The sequence below is a fragment of the Eschrichtius robustus genome, chromosome 4, assembly GCF_028021215.1.
Source record: "Eschrichtius robustus isolate mEscRob2 chromosome 4, mEscRob2.pri, whole genome shotgun sequence".
Taxonomy (NCBI): Eukaryota; Metazoa; Chordata; class Mammalia; order Artiodactyla; family Eschrichtiidae; genus Eschrichtius; species Eschrichtius robustus.
Window position 1 is genome coordinate 109,662,870 of NC_090827.1, and position 15,518 is coordinate 109,678,387.

Consider the following 15,518-nt stretch of genomic DNA (forward strand, 5'->3'; position numbering starts at 1 on the left):
ACTTTCTTCTTTCAGCTTTCGTACTATAAAACAAGTATCCGTTTCATAGTCTATGTACTGTCATGTTTTTTGCACTTTTTGGTTTTTGTTGGTGATTTTGCTGTTTAAATTGGCCCCCAAGCAGAGAAGTGCTGTCTAGTGTTCCTAAGTGCACAAGAAGGCTGTGATGTGCCTTATGGAGAAAATACGTGTGTTAGATAAGCATCATTCAGGCATGAGTTACATTTCTGTTGCCTGCATTCAATGCTAATGAATCAACAATATGTATTAAAGTGTCTTTAAACAGAAACACATGTAACACAAGGGTATGTGTAGGTCAGTTGCTGAAAATGCTGTGACCAGAGACTTCCAGGAACCTAACTTTGTATTTCCCCTAGGAGAAATGAATTTGCTAATTCAGCCTTTGGAATGACCTTAAATAGAACGTAGCTACTGTGAACAGCAAGAATTGACTATATGTGTCCTTAAAAGACTGATGGAGTCCTTTTGCTCACAGAACCCAACTCTCAAATGCCAAGTCACCCACCCCAATCCCAAAGCCCTGATTATTCAGAGGATAGCTGGCTGTCCAAGTGGAGTACTTGAGGCTTTTCAGTGAGCCAGACCATGATGCCACCTGCCAGACCTTGATGGAGGAGGCCAAACCCAACCAAGTCAGGGGTCAGGGACAGCCCAAGTCTAGTGACATTGCCTTTTTCTGTGATGAGTTATTTAAGTATAGTCTGTCCTCTAATAGTTAGGGTCTGTGTTTTCCTCCTATTTAATCTCCCTTAACATAGAGCACAGTTTCAAGTGACATGAAAACCTTTCTGGATGGGGAGTAGCAGTGAACCTTAACGAGCCTTAAAAATAACTGCTGTGAAAAGACCAAAACTCTAATTTGAAAAGATACAGGTATCCCAATGTTCATTGCAGCACTATTTACAATAGCCAAGACATGAAAGCAACAGATGTATGGATAAGGAAGATGTGGTGTATATATATATATATATACACACACACACATATACAACGGAATATTCCTCAGCCATAAAAAAGAATGAAATAATGCCATTTGCAGCAACATGGATGGAACTAGAGATTATCATACTAAGTGAGGTAAGTCCGACAGAGAAAGACAAATATCATGTGATATCACTTATATGTGGAATCTAAAAAACTGACACAAATGAACTTATTTACAAAACAGAAACAGACTCACAGACACAGGAAACAAATTTATGGTTACCAAAGAGGAAAGGGGGCATGTCTCCTTCCTGACTGTCCTCTGTGGTTTGTCTGTGAGAACTGCTGATAGCAATATGTCTTCAGCAAATGCCAAAATTGGGCACCGTGCCCCCCGTTTAAAGCAACTGCTGTAACGCCAGAGGGTCAGTTCAAAGATATCAGCCTATCTGACTACAAAGGAAAATATGTTGTGTTCTTCTTTTACCCTCTTGACTCCACCTTTGTGTGCCCCATGGAGAGCTTTGCTTTCAGTGATAGGGCAGAAGAATTTAAGAAACTCAACTGCCAAGTGATTGGTGCTTCTGCGGATTCTCACTTCTGTCTCCTGGCATGGATCAACACACCCAAGAAACAAGGAGGACTGAGACCTGTGAACATTCCCTTGATATCAGACCTCAAGCGCACCATTGCTCAGGACTATGGGGTCTTTTTTTTTTTTTTTTTGATCTTTTACTTTCTTTTATTGTTATCAATTTTTTTTTTTTAAACATCTCTATTGAAGTATAATTGCCTTACAATGGTGTGTTAGCTTCTGCTTTATAACAAAGTGAATCAGTTATACATATACAATATGTTCCCATTTCTCTTCCCTCTTGCATCTCCCTCCCTCCCACCCTCCCCTTCCCACCCCTCTAGGTGGTCACAAAGCACTGAGCTGATCTCCCTGTGCTATTATGGGGGTCTTAAAGGCCAATGAAGGCATCTCATTCAGGGGCCTTTTTATTATTGATGATAAAAGGTATCCTTTGACAGATTACCATAAATGACCTTCCTGTTGGCCGTTCTGTGGATGAGACACTGAGACTAGTTCAGGCCTTCTAGTTTACTGACAAACATGGGGAAGTATGCCCAGCTGGCTGGAAGCCTGGCAGTGATACCATCAAGCCTGATGTCCAGAAGAGCAAAGAATATTTCTCTAAGCACAAGTGAGCGCTGGGCCATTTTAGGGCCAGGCTGCAGTAGGTGGCCATGAGAACAAAACTATTGTCTTTTGTACTATTGTCATGCTTAAAACACAGACCTTACACTCAGCCCAGATGTGGTGTGGGACAGGACAGGCCTTTCCTGCAGGGGTTGGGGAGACCAGCCTTTCTTCCTCTGGAGGGAATGGCCTGAGCTGTATTATGGGGCAGGCAAACTGATGTGTATAGTAGTAGGGTATCACTTTTGGTCTTTTGTAGTTTTATTAAACTTGAGCTGAGACCTTGTTGATTCTTCATTTTTGGGGGGCATTAGCCTTTGAGTGCAAGAGGAATTTACTTTTTGCTTTCCCTCTTTAGGGGAAAATGAGGTGTGAGAGCTGCCTCAGAATCAGGAAATTATATTGAGGGGAAATGCAAGTAGATACAGGGAATGGACCTGAAGCAAGGTGTTTCATTTCACCATATCTGGAGAAGAGCAAGACCTACTACAGTATTGGCCAAGGCACTGCAATTTATGCTATAGGCTGGGTTACAGGTTAAGAGCCCAATGAGATTACTGACATTTACTTTTACACTACTGGGAGGGCTGTATGAAAACCTGAAGCTTGGCCTCTTCTGATTAAATGCCTGATACTGGTTCTGTAAAAGGTCAGAGGTATAGACTTCAGTAGCTTTGGAACTAAAAGGGGGAGGGGGAGACAAACACAAGCGCTGGTGTTCATAGGGTAGGGCTTTCTGTGTCAAAAGCACAGTGCTGGGCACCTCGTGGCTTCCCTGGGTTTCTATCCTTGATTTAAGGGTAGTTCTTTCTTGTCCTCATATCATTGTCCTGAGGGAGGGTTGTCAGTGGGGCAAAGGTAGATTCCTCCTGGGCTCTTGAAGCTAAGGCAGATGCAGGACTGAGAATCCTTCTGTATATCATGTGGTCCCCTTCTAGACACCTTCCAGACATGGCTACCCCAGCCTACCTACCCCTCCAATATTCAGACAAGCAAGAGCTATGAGCAGCAATATAGGATTCCCCGGGCCTTCAATAATAGCTTATTATATGCCAGGCACTATTTCGTATTTATTCAGTCTCCATAATAACCCTCTGAGGCAGGTACCATTATTTAGGGGATAGTTGCTTCTTAAGCCCTGTAACAAGTAGCATCTTGAAGCACTGCAGAGAAATGGTAACAGGTAATAATCCCATATTCCAAGGCAGGTGGCAAGTCTGGATCTGCTTTGGCCTTTTGACCAAACTTCTTTGAGCCTTGTTATCTTAATTTAAGATCTCTACTATAATTCTTTATCAAAAATGATCATCTTGTACCCAATAAAAGTCTTGTCTAGCCAAAAAAAAAAAAAAAAAAAAGAGGAAAGTGGGGGATAGATAATTAGGAGTTTGGGATTAACGTATACACACTACTATATATAAAATAGATAAACAAAAAGAACCTACTGTATAGTACAGGGAACTCTATTCAATATCTTGTGATAACCTATGATGGAAAAGAATCTGAAAAATATATATATATGTATACCTGCTATACACCAGAAACTAACACAACATTGTAAATCATCTATACTTCAGTTAATAAAAATAACTGTTGACACTTACTGAGCATTAAGAAGACTGAAAAATGTATGAAGGACTTTGGTGAAAGCTGTTGTGCCAATCTCCCACCCAGCAGATTTCTCTGCAGACCAGTAACTAAAGGGTTAATGTCTGGCAGAGCTGGGGGGGGTGGGCTTCCATCCCCCAGCTCCAACCTCCAGATTGCTGAGCCCGGGGCACATGATCTCAGTTAATCTCCAGCACTGCCCTCTACATTGCCCTTCTTATCCACATTTCTTTGATGAGAAAAGTAAGCTTTAGAGAAGGTGTGAGACGTGTCTAACACACACAACAAGAAAGCAGCAGAACTGGGGTTTGAGCATAACAGTTTGCAAGCAGCCAGTCCATGTCTGCAAACTGGCAGCCGAATTTGAGCCACTACTTTGTTTGGGGTTTTACAGGTGATCTGAATTAGTTGCTATTATTTAAACATTGGGAAGTAAATTGAGGGTGGCCGAGAAACTGGTACCAGAGCATGGAAGCTCTGGTTTTCAGGTCTTCACTCAGCCCACTGCATTCATTTGCATTTCCTGCTTGGCTCTGGAGACATTGATTTATGATCATGCTGACCTCTGTAGTCAGCCCCTTACTTTGAGTATAATGCTGTCATCTCTATTATTTCATCTCATCCTCATGCTTTTGTGACTATTCTGCAGCCGAAGGAATTTGCCCAAGATCAGATGTCTAAGTGAGCTGAGATGCCATCTTATTTCTCCATCTCATCCTCATACTTTTATGACTATTCTGTAGCCGAAGGAATTTGCCCAAGATCAGATGTCTAAGTGAGCTGAGATGCAATCTTATTTCTCCATCTCATCCTCATGTTTTTATGATTATTCTGCAGCCGAAGGAATTTGCCCAAGATCAGATGTCTAAGTGAGCTGAGATGCAGTCTTATTTTTCCAGCCTCTTCTCCCACACCGTCTTCTTGAATGATGCACAGACCCACTGCCCACGAAAAGCAAGGTCTGGTTAGGATGTTCCTAATGCAATGGACTCTGGAGATTGCTCTGATAAAAGCGAGGATCCAGCGGCGCAGAGCAGGCGTGGGGTGAGGCAACAATGTCTCTATGGAAAATTGTTCTTTAAGTGTGAAGTTCAAGTGAGCCCTTCACGTTCTGCCATTCCTGCTTTGGGGTCGTAGTTTAAATTTGTGTTCTAGGGCATTGGGAACAATTCTCTAAGAGGCAAGCACATTTTTTCCCCCAAGCAGCTTGCTTCTCATCGCCATCTCCTTGCTTCCTAAGGTCAACATGCTGGTAGTGGGGGCCCCCTTCTTTAGTAGGTGCTCTCTGCTGGAAGGGTTCCTGGAATTCGCTCATCACTGTCAGGATGACATTTCCACATCAAAGGCCACAGGAATTAGGCCATTCCACAGGAGCCCATTGGACAGAGCACAAACAGCCTAAAGATGCCTGCCTCATCCAAAGAGCACGCAGCACAGCCCAAATGGCATGCAGAGCCTCCCGACAGCCATGGCCTTGAGTGTCATGGAATTCTTCTGAGGAAAGTTCCTCAGCTGGTCTCCCCACTTCCAGTCTCTCTTCCAAACCATGGCCAGCTTAATCCTTCTAAAACTCTGTTTCCTTCTTGTCTCCCTCACTCGAAAGCCTTTGATGTGTTCCCAGTTCCTTGAAAATAAAGTCAAAATTACCTCTCCTGTATTCTGCGTCCTTCACGGCTTGAACCTTCTCCAACCCTTATCTAACTTTCATCTCACTACTTTCCTTCCGGAACATTCTTCTCTGATCAAACAGGGATACTTGGCCTTCACCAAGGACTCCATCTGCAAATCTCTCTCTTTTTTTTTTTTTTTTTCTGTTCTCCACTGGGTGTGTGGGTCTGTATCCTTTCAAGACCCAGTCCAACCTTCTCTCTTTTGATGTTTAAGACTTCTGATTCTCATTTTCCCTAGTTGGAAAGTGCGTTGTGATGAAGATTAAGTTTGCTTAACTAGCCGACCACAGAAACTGCTGTGGAGGAGGAGGAGATGGTGGTGCTTCTTCATGGAGATCCACGAATATTGGGATGTCCCTTGACTGAAGCTTTAGACTCACACAAAACATCGGCTTCCAGTTTCCAAGTGTTGAAATGAATACAAGGCTTATCAACTCACTATATAATATATTTCTTTTTTGTTACCTTCCAAGATTCATTCATTCACTGATCCAAACACAATTTGGATAAATAGTAGTCTCAATCTGTGCTTCAACTCATATCTTATCCATACACTTGCCACATTTTCTATTTCTTTTTCTTTCTTGGTAAATGGGACTAATACCATTCTGAAGGGGAAACTGGGAGGACTGAATGAGATAATGTTCATCCATTATTGTGTCTGGCATGTGTAAGGCAAAATTGGCACTTAGCAAATGCCCCAGCTTTCCTTTTGATGAATTTTGTAATCAATCCGGGACATCACAGACAGGAAGCTTGTCCAAATTACCACAAATTCCCTGGACTGATTTTGGTCTGAGATACAAGCTCTACCTGAAGTGTTTGTATTTCATAGGTGTATTGCATGGCTTCTCTTGAATTTTTATTGGACTAATTTTTGAAGAAAATCTGAAAATAAGAGCCAAAAGAAAATGTTCAGCCGATCCTTCCTTTTATGGGCATGTTGGCAATTTTTCTGTTCAAACTAAACAGTCTCTGTTATGTTCTTACCCAACTTGATTCTCAAAGAGTCTAAAACTTGTCCTGGAATGAACTTGCTGGCCAGTTTCTTTTAAAATATTATATTAAAATATGTTTTAAAAAGGCAACACAAAATGTCTCTGGCTCTTTCATGTGGACATTGCATCAGCAATTTCCAGGCCTTTTGATTGGAAGGAAAAATAATGTTTTGCTCACTCCCCCATCTGAGTATAAGGGATAACTGATAATAATATCTACAGATGGCAGCCCAAATGGAAATCATCTCTTTGACACAGATGATGCAGCTATTTGGAACTCATACTTTTTTATTAAATTTCATTCTCCTCTAAGCTAATATCCCAGAAATCAAACAGCCCTCTGGACCCTATATACCTGGACGTACTAGGAGGAAAACATTGCTTGCAAATGGATACTAATCAGTTTTCAGGGATAATCAAGGGACGTGGAGATTCAGTTTGAGCAAGAGAAGATGGCCAAATGAACTGGCACAAGTTGGATGATTTGGCAGGTAGAAGTCAGCAAGGATGATAAATCCACGGAAGGAGGAAGGCATGGGCAGATGGCAGAGAGGAACGATGTTGAGAATGACCATTGCTGTCCAAACCCCGCTGCACTTGCGCATGGAGCGTTTTCAGGTTAGTGTCTGCTGTGGGCAACCTCAATTCTGGCTGCCCCTCCACTATCTTCCTGGGCATCTGTGTCAATGATGACAGACCTCATGCCCACCTCTCTGTGAAATGCTTTGTACCTTGCTCAAGCCCTTCTGCAGCCTCTGATACATTTTCACTTTTTCATTCATTTTATCCAGAGGTCCTGGAGCCAGGACACCACCTTTCACGGCATAGTTTTTGTCATTTGGCAGATTTTGAAGGAAGCACGCAACTCTCCAAGGATTGAATTTGTGCTTTATCTGGAGGCATAGGGGCAGGGTAAAAAGACTGTGGGCTTTGGGGTCATAGAGACTCAAGTTCGAATCTTGGTTTTGTCATTTATTGACTCTGGACAAAACCACGGCGCCTCTCTGAATCTCATTTCCTCATCTGAAAAGTTTCCTCATCTGTAAAATGGGAGGCAGCCACTTTACAGGATTTTGTGAGGATTAAGAGCGGCCATCAAGCGACATATTTGACACACAGCAGAAAATGGAACAAATGGCAGTTAAAATGAAAGGAGTGGTGAGACATAAAGCAGAGGGCATAACTGGTCAAGAGCCTGTGATGTATCTGAAATCGTCAAGATGAAATCTATTTGATCAGTGCAAACATTTTTTCACTATTTCCCCAAATTTAATTTGGAAGTGTACAAGATGTGGTAGACTCAGCTTTGGTTCAAATATGTTTAGGTCTCCCATATTCTAGAAATAACTTGTTTTGCTTTTGCTAACTCCTCACGCTGTCTTCCTCACTCTTCCCTTCGGTGTTCCACCATATTTGTTGAAGGATTAAGATACGCCTGCTGTAGACTCTTCCTAGCCACTCACTTCTTCCTTTCAAGTCTGATTTCTGTTCCCACAGCTCTCCTGAAAAGCCTCTCTAGAGTTTAGAAAATTATCGATGTGCTCACACCAGTGTGTACACATCCAGCCTCGTCAACTCTGCAGCTTTCCACACCATTGGCTAGTAACTTCCTCTAAAACAGCAGTTCTCAACCTTGGCTGTATATTAGAATCACCTGGGGGGCTTTAAAAATTATTTATGCCTGGATCCCAGCATCAGGGATTCTGATGTAATGGTCTGGGGTGCAAACTGAGCTTTAGGTTTTTTCAAAGCTCCCCTGTTGATGATTAAGGTGCAGCTAGGGTTGAGAACCACAGCTAAGACTCTCTTTCTCTTTTATTTATATAATATTGCAAAGCTCTGTTTCACATCTTCTGAATTTCTTTTGGGGTCTTCCTCAAATCCTGTTCTTACAGTCTGTTTTTCTGTAATAAAGGATGCAAGTGTTGCAGTTAAGGTAATTTATAGTTAGAGTTTTTGCTATGGTGTTGCTAAAGGAAATCTGCAACTTGTGGTTAATCAGAAAACTTACCGAATGCAGGTTCAAGGTATGGCTGGATACGATGGGGAAAGAATGAGGAAAGGAAGGAAGGAAGGAAGGAAAGAAAATCTTATGCTTTATGATCCAAACAATAACCCTGTGTATCTAATGCTTTCTCTTCTATTGCATTTCAACAGAAGTACCAGGAATATTAATCTTAGCTATGACTGATTGAGCACCATGGTATATCCTCATAGCAACCTCAATGAGATGGATACTATTATCCTCATTTTTCACATCAAAGAAATGGAGATGGGCAGAGTTAGTTCCCCAAGGGCACAAGCCTAGAAAAATGACAAAACTGTGATTTTTAACTCAGGTCAAATCCTCTCTGGATTAGAATCCTAAGTAATTGATGCCAAATCTTGGAGAATTGCTTCCAAAGTCTTACTTGAGGGAGACATTCAAATACCTGAAATCATACTCACATCTCCCATTAGTTTTCCCATCTCCAGGGTAGGACCTTGCAATCCTTGTTTGTGTACTTTGGTTTTAATATTTCTCATCCTCTGGTCGCACAAGCTACCTCTACTTCAGCTTGATAATGGCCCTATTGGCATGTGGTGTCCAGAGTCTAGTATAACAGTGATAGCCTTAGGCATATTTTGGGATAATGGCTGAGTCAGTAACAATACAGAAAATCTGTGATGATGGTTACATTTCTATGTTCAGGAGAAAGTATTGAAAATAAAGGACTAGGTTTTCATGGAGAAGGAGTAGTCTGAGATGGAGATACAGTTTTCTCTGCAGGCTTCAGAGGGAAGGTGACAGTGACAGAAAAGAGGAAAGAGTACAATGTAAGGGAAGATGAGGAAACTGAGTATCTATAGGGGAAAGTAGAAAAAGATTCAGAGAAACATTTCCTTCCTCCTTCCTTCTCCCCTCCCTTCCTCCCTTCCTTCTTTCCTTTATCTGATATTTTTCTCCCATGAACTTCACAGCTGTTGCTTGAAGCCACATTCAATAAACTTTTTTTTTCATACATAACTACTCTCCATATTTGATAAAAATCTCAAACCATTATTTTTGCTTCCCACAAATATAATACATACAAATTTTTTTCTGAAATACTAAGGTCAGCAAATTAAGTATCTTGAGACTAATATAACCACATACAACTGCTGTTCTACTGACTTCCAGGAACAAAACAAAAACAAAAAGATTCTTATCAAGATGCTCTGGGTTTCCTTTTATTAGTGTTAGGGATTCGGAATTATAATCATCTGCCAGTAATAATTTATACATTCTAGTTGATTGTCTACAAATAAAATATCGCAGGCTCTGCTTTGTGAGTTCTGGATTTGACACGACACTGACAATACTGCGGATTTCCTTTAGCAACCTCCTAGAAATACCCTCAACTACAAATTGCCTTCATTATAAGATTTGCATTCTTTACTACACAAAACAATATTCTAAACAGGATTTGAGTGAGCTTTAAACATAATACAACACTGGATAGCCAGTGAGAGATTAATGAACTGTTGAAAAGAAAGCTGAGATATGGAGAAAACAGTTGCCCGGGTCAGGGCAAGAGGAAAGGAATTCATTTCTTCTCCTCCAGTACTTTCTTTACCCCAGCACACCAGAGAATACATGGGTCACTTTAAGTCTGAAAGGACTATGCATTTGGCTTCCAGGAAGTGAAATTTCACGCTCAATCACAGTAACCAAATTGGGTCTTGTGGTTCACATATTTTGTTTCCCTTTTGCCTCAGGGCTTTGACTTTTTAATTTTCACTTAAATTGCTTCATTTTGCACATTTCTTTTAACTTGCCTCAAATCTTGTGTAAAAGGGGCATTCTGACACTTATGAGGTTTCTACTATGTACCAGGCACTGCTTGGGGCACTCCAGTTATGGGGGTGTACATCCTACAGGGTATGAAGTGTAAAGACGAACAAACAAAAAATAGAATTTAGACTTCAAGGGTTGTTGTGGAGAAGAGGACAAGAGGAAAATGAAGAGAGGGGAGAGGACTTTGGAGAAGGTGATGATTGGGATGAAAGAGAAAGGCTGAGAAAGTAGAGGAAGAGAGAAATAGGAGGAGAATGCATGAAGAGGAGGTTACAGAAAGTGAGAAAAGAGAAGCTGTGTAGAATAATGAACTGAAGGACACAAAGAATAGGGTAGAAAGAGGGAAATGGCTGAATGGCGTGGGCTGGGTGGGAAGAAGTCTAAGGGTAAGGGTGGAAAAGAGAAAAAGGCAGGAGAGGCTGATTATCTGTAGAAGAGGTTGGGTGAGAAGGACTTAATTGTGTCCCCACCCCCCAAATGCAGAGGTCGAAGCCCCAATCCTCAATGTGACTATATTTGGAGGTAGGACCTTTAAGGAGGTAATTAAGGTTAAATGAGGTTATGAGGGTGGGGCCCTGATCCAACAGAACATGTGTCCTTATAAGAAGAGGAAGAGCTTGTACTCCTGTCCTGCTAGAAAGAAACACAAACCCACCCATTAGTAGAGAGGCTGTCTAAAATCATAATAAGGTCACAGACACCACAAAACACACCACTGGATGCTGTCCTGCCCACCAGAAAGACAAGATCCAGCCTCATCCACCAGAGCACAGGCACCAGTCCCCTCCACCAGCAAGCCTAAACAACCCACTGAACCAACCGTACCACTGGGGGCAGACACAAAAAACAATGGGAATTACGAACCTGCAGCCTGCAAAAAGGAGACCCCAAACACAGTAAGTTAAGCAAAATGAGAAGACAGAGAAACACAACAGCAGATGAAGAAGCAAGGTGAAAACCCACCAGACTAAACAAATGAAGAGTAAATAGGCAGTCTACCTGAAAAAGAATTCAGAGTAATGATAGTAAAGATGATTCAAAATCTTGGAAATAAAAAGGAGAAAATACAAGAAACGTTTAACAAGGACCTAGAAGAACTAAAGAGCAAACAAACAACGATGAACAACACAATAAATGAAATTAAAAATTCTCTAGAGGGAACCAATAGCAGAATAACTGAGGGAGAAGAACGGATAAGTGATCTGGAAAACAAAGTAGTGGAAATAACTACTGCAGAGCAGAATAAAGAAAAAGAATGAAAAGAATGGAGAACAGTCTCAGAGACTTCTGGGACAACATTAAATGCACCAACATTCGAATTATAGGGGTCCCAGAAGAAGAGAAAAAGAAAGGGACTGAGAAAATATTTGAAGAGATTATAGTTGAAAACTTCCCTAATATGAGAAAGGAAATAGTTAATCAAGTCCAGGAAGCACAGAGAGTCCCATACAGGATAAATCCAAGGAGAAACATGGCAAGACACATATTAATCAAACTACCAAAATTAAATACAAAGAAAAAATATTAAAAGCAGCAAGGGAAAAACAACAAATAACATAAAAGAGAATCCCCATAGGGTTAAGAGCTGATCTTTCAGCAGAAACTCTGCAAGCCAGAAGGGAGTGGCAGGACATATTAAAAGTGATGAAAGGGAAAAACCTACAACCAAGATTACTCTACCCAGGAAAGATCTATTCAGATTCAACGGAGAAATTTAAACCTTTACAGACAAGCAAAAGCTAAGAGAAGTCAGCACTACCAAACCAGCTCTACAATGAATGCTGAAGGAACTTCTCTAAGTGGGAAACACAAGAGAAGAAAAGGACCTACAAAAACAAACCCATAACAATTAAGAAAATGGTAATAGGAACATACATATCGATAATTACCTTAAAAGTAAATGGATTAAATGATCCAACCAAAAGACAGAGACTGACTTAATGGACACAAAAACAAGACTTGTACATATGCTGTCTACGAGAGACCCTCTTCAGACCTAGGGACACATACAGACTGAAAGTGAGAGGATGGAAAAAGATATTCCATGCAAATGGAAATCAAAAGAAAGCTGAAGTAGCAATTCTCATATCAGACAAAATAGACTTTAAAATAAAGACTATTACAAGAGACAAAGAAGGACATTACGAATGATCAAGAGATCAAACCAAGAGGAAGATATAACAATTGTAAATATTTATGCACCCAACATAGGAGTACCTCAATACATAAGACAAATGCTAACAGCCATAAAAGGGGAAATCGACAGTAACACAATCATAGTAGGGGACTTTAACACCCCACTTACACCAATGGACAGATCATCCAAAATGAAAATAAATAAGGAAACAGAAGCTTTAAATGATACATTAAACAAGATGAACTTAATTGATATTTATAGGACATTCCATCCAAACACAACAGAATACACCTTCTTCTCAAGTGCTCATGGAACATCTCCAGGATAGATCATATTTTGGGTCACAAATGAAGCCTTGGTAAATTTAAGAAAATTGAAATCATATCAAGTATTTTTTCCAACTACAAAGCTCTGAGACTAGATATCAATTACAGGAAAAAAAAACTGTAAAAAATACAAACACATGGAGGCTAAAGAATACACTACTTAATAACCAAGAGATCACTGAAGAAATCAAAGAGGAAATCAAAAAATACCTAGAAACAAATGACAATGAAAACACGACGATCCAAAACCTATGGGATGTGGCAAAAGCAGTTGTAAGAGGGAACTTTGTAGCAATACAATGCTACCTCAGGAAACAAGAAACATCTCAAATAAACAACCTAACCTTACACCTAAAGCAATTAGAGAAAGAAGAACAAAACAACCCCAAAATTAGCAGAAGGAAAGAAATATAAAGATCAGATCAGAAATAAATGAAAAAGAAATGAAGGAAACAATAGCAAAGATCAATAAAACTAAAAGCTGGTTCTTTGAGAAGATAAACAAACTTGATAAACCATTAGCCAGACTCATCAAGAAAAAAGGGAGAAGACTCAAATCAATAGAATGAGAAATGAAAAAGGGGAAGTAACAACCAACACTGCAGAACTACAAAGGATCATGAGAGATTACTACAAGCAACTGTATGCCAATACAATGGACAACCTGGAAGAAATGGACAAATTCTTAGAAAACACAACCTTCTGGGACTGAACCAGGAAGAAATATAAAATACAAACCGTCCATTCACAAACACTGAAATTGAGACAGTGATTAAAAATCTTCCAGCAAACAAAAGCCCAGGACCAGATGGCTTCACAGGTGAAGTCTATCAAACATTTAAAGAAGAGCTAACACCTATCCTTCTCAAAATCTTCAAAAATATAGCAGAAGGAGGAACACTTCCAAACTCATTCTATGAGACCACCATCACCCTGATACCAAAACCAGACAAAGATGTCACAAAGAAAGAAAACTACAGGCCAATATCACTGATGCACATAGATGCAAAAATCCTCAACAAAATACTAGCAAAGAGAATCCAACAGCACATTAAAAGGATCATACACCATGATCAAGTGGGGTTTATCCCAGGAATACAAGGATTCTTCAATATACGCAAAGCAATCAATGTGATACACCATATTAACAAACTGAAGGAGAAAAAACATATGATCATCTCAATAGATGCAGAAAAAGCTTTCAACAAAATTCAACACCCATTTATGATAAAAACCCTCCAGAATGTAGGCATAGAGGGAACTTACCTCAACGTAACAAAGGTCATATATGACAAACCCACAGCTTACATCATTCTCAATGGTGAAAAACTGAAACCATTTCCACTAAGATCAGGAACAAGACAAGGTTGTCCACTCTCACCACTATTATTCAACATAGTTTTGTCAGTTTTAGCCACAGCATTCAGAGAAGAAAAAGAAATAAAAAGAATCCAAATCGGAAAAGAAATAAAACTGTCACTGTTTGCAGATGACATGATATATACGTAAAGAATCCTAAAGATGCTATCAGAAAACTACTAGAGCTAAACAATGAATTTGGTAAAGTAGCAGGAAACAAAATTAATGCACAGAAATCTCTTGCATTCCTCTACACAAATGATGAAATATATGAAAGAGGAATTAAGGAAACACTCCCTTTTACCACTGCAACAAAAAGAATAAAATACCTAGGAATAAACCTACCTAAGGAGACAAAAGACCTGTATGCAGAAAACTATAAGACACTGATGAAAGAAATAATAGATGATACAAACAGATGGAGGGATATATCATGTTCTTGGATTGGAAGAATCAACATTGTGAAAATGACTATACTACCTAAAGCAATCTACAGATTCAATTCAATCCCTATCAAGCCACCAGTGGCATTTTTCACAGCACTAGAACAAAAAATTTTACAATTTGTATGGAAACACAAAAGACCCCGAATAGCCAAAGCAATCTTGAGAAAGAAAAATGGAGTGGGAGGAATCAGAGTCCCTGAATTCAGACTATACTACAAAGCTACAGTAATCAAGACAGTATGGTACTGGCACAAAAACAGAAATATAGATCAATGGAACAGGATAGAAATCCCAGAGATAAACCCATGCACATATGTTCCCCTTATTTTTGATAAAGGAGTCAAGAATATACAATGGAGAAAAGACAGCCTCTTCAATAAGTGGTACTGGGAAAACTGGACAGCTACAAGTAAAAGAATGAAATTTGAACACACCGTAACACCACACACAAAAATAAACTCAAAATGGATTAAAGACCTACATGTAAGGCCAGACACTGTAAACTCCTAGGGGAAAACATAGGCAGAACACTCTATGACATAAATCACAGCGAGATCCTTTTTGACCCACCTCCTAGAGAAATAGAAATGTAAACAAAAATAAACAATTGGGACCTAATGCAACTTAAAAGCTTTTGCACAGCAAAGGAAAACATAAACAAGACGAAAAGACAACCCTCAGAATGTGAGAAAATGTTCGCAAATGAAGCAACTGACAAAGGATTAATCTCCAAAATTTACAAGCAGCTCGTGCAGCTCAATATCAAAAAAACAAAAAAACCAATCCAAAAATGGGCAGAAGACCTAAATAGACATTTCTTCAAAGAAGATACACAGATTGGCAACAAACACATGAAAGAATGCTCAACATCACTAATCATTAGAGAAATGCAAATCAAAACTATAATGAGTTATCACTTCACACCTGTCAGAATGCCCATCATCAAAAAATCTACAAACAACAAATGCTGGAGAGGTGTGGAGAAAAGGGAACCCTCTTGCACTGTTG

At 39.9% G+C, this 15,518-nt stretch overlaps 1 protein-coding gene and 1 pseudogene across 2 annotated transcripts in view; one reads left to right on the plus strand and one right to left on the minus strand.

Moving 5' to 3' along the window:
* Positions 1-15,518, minus strand: part of C1QTNF7 (C1q and TNF related 7) — a 129,818-nt gene that overhangs the window by 102,380 nt on the left and 11,920 nt on the right. The window lies entirely within an intron of this gene.
* LOC137763818 (peroxiredoxin-1-like) lies at positions 1,302-2,204 on the plus strand (annotated as a pseudogene).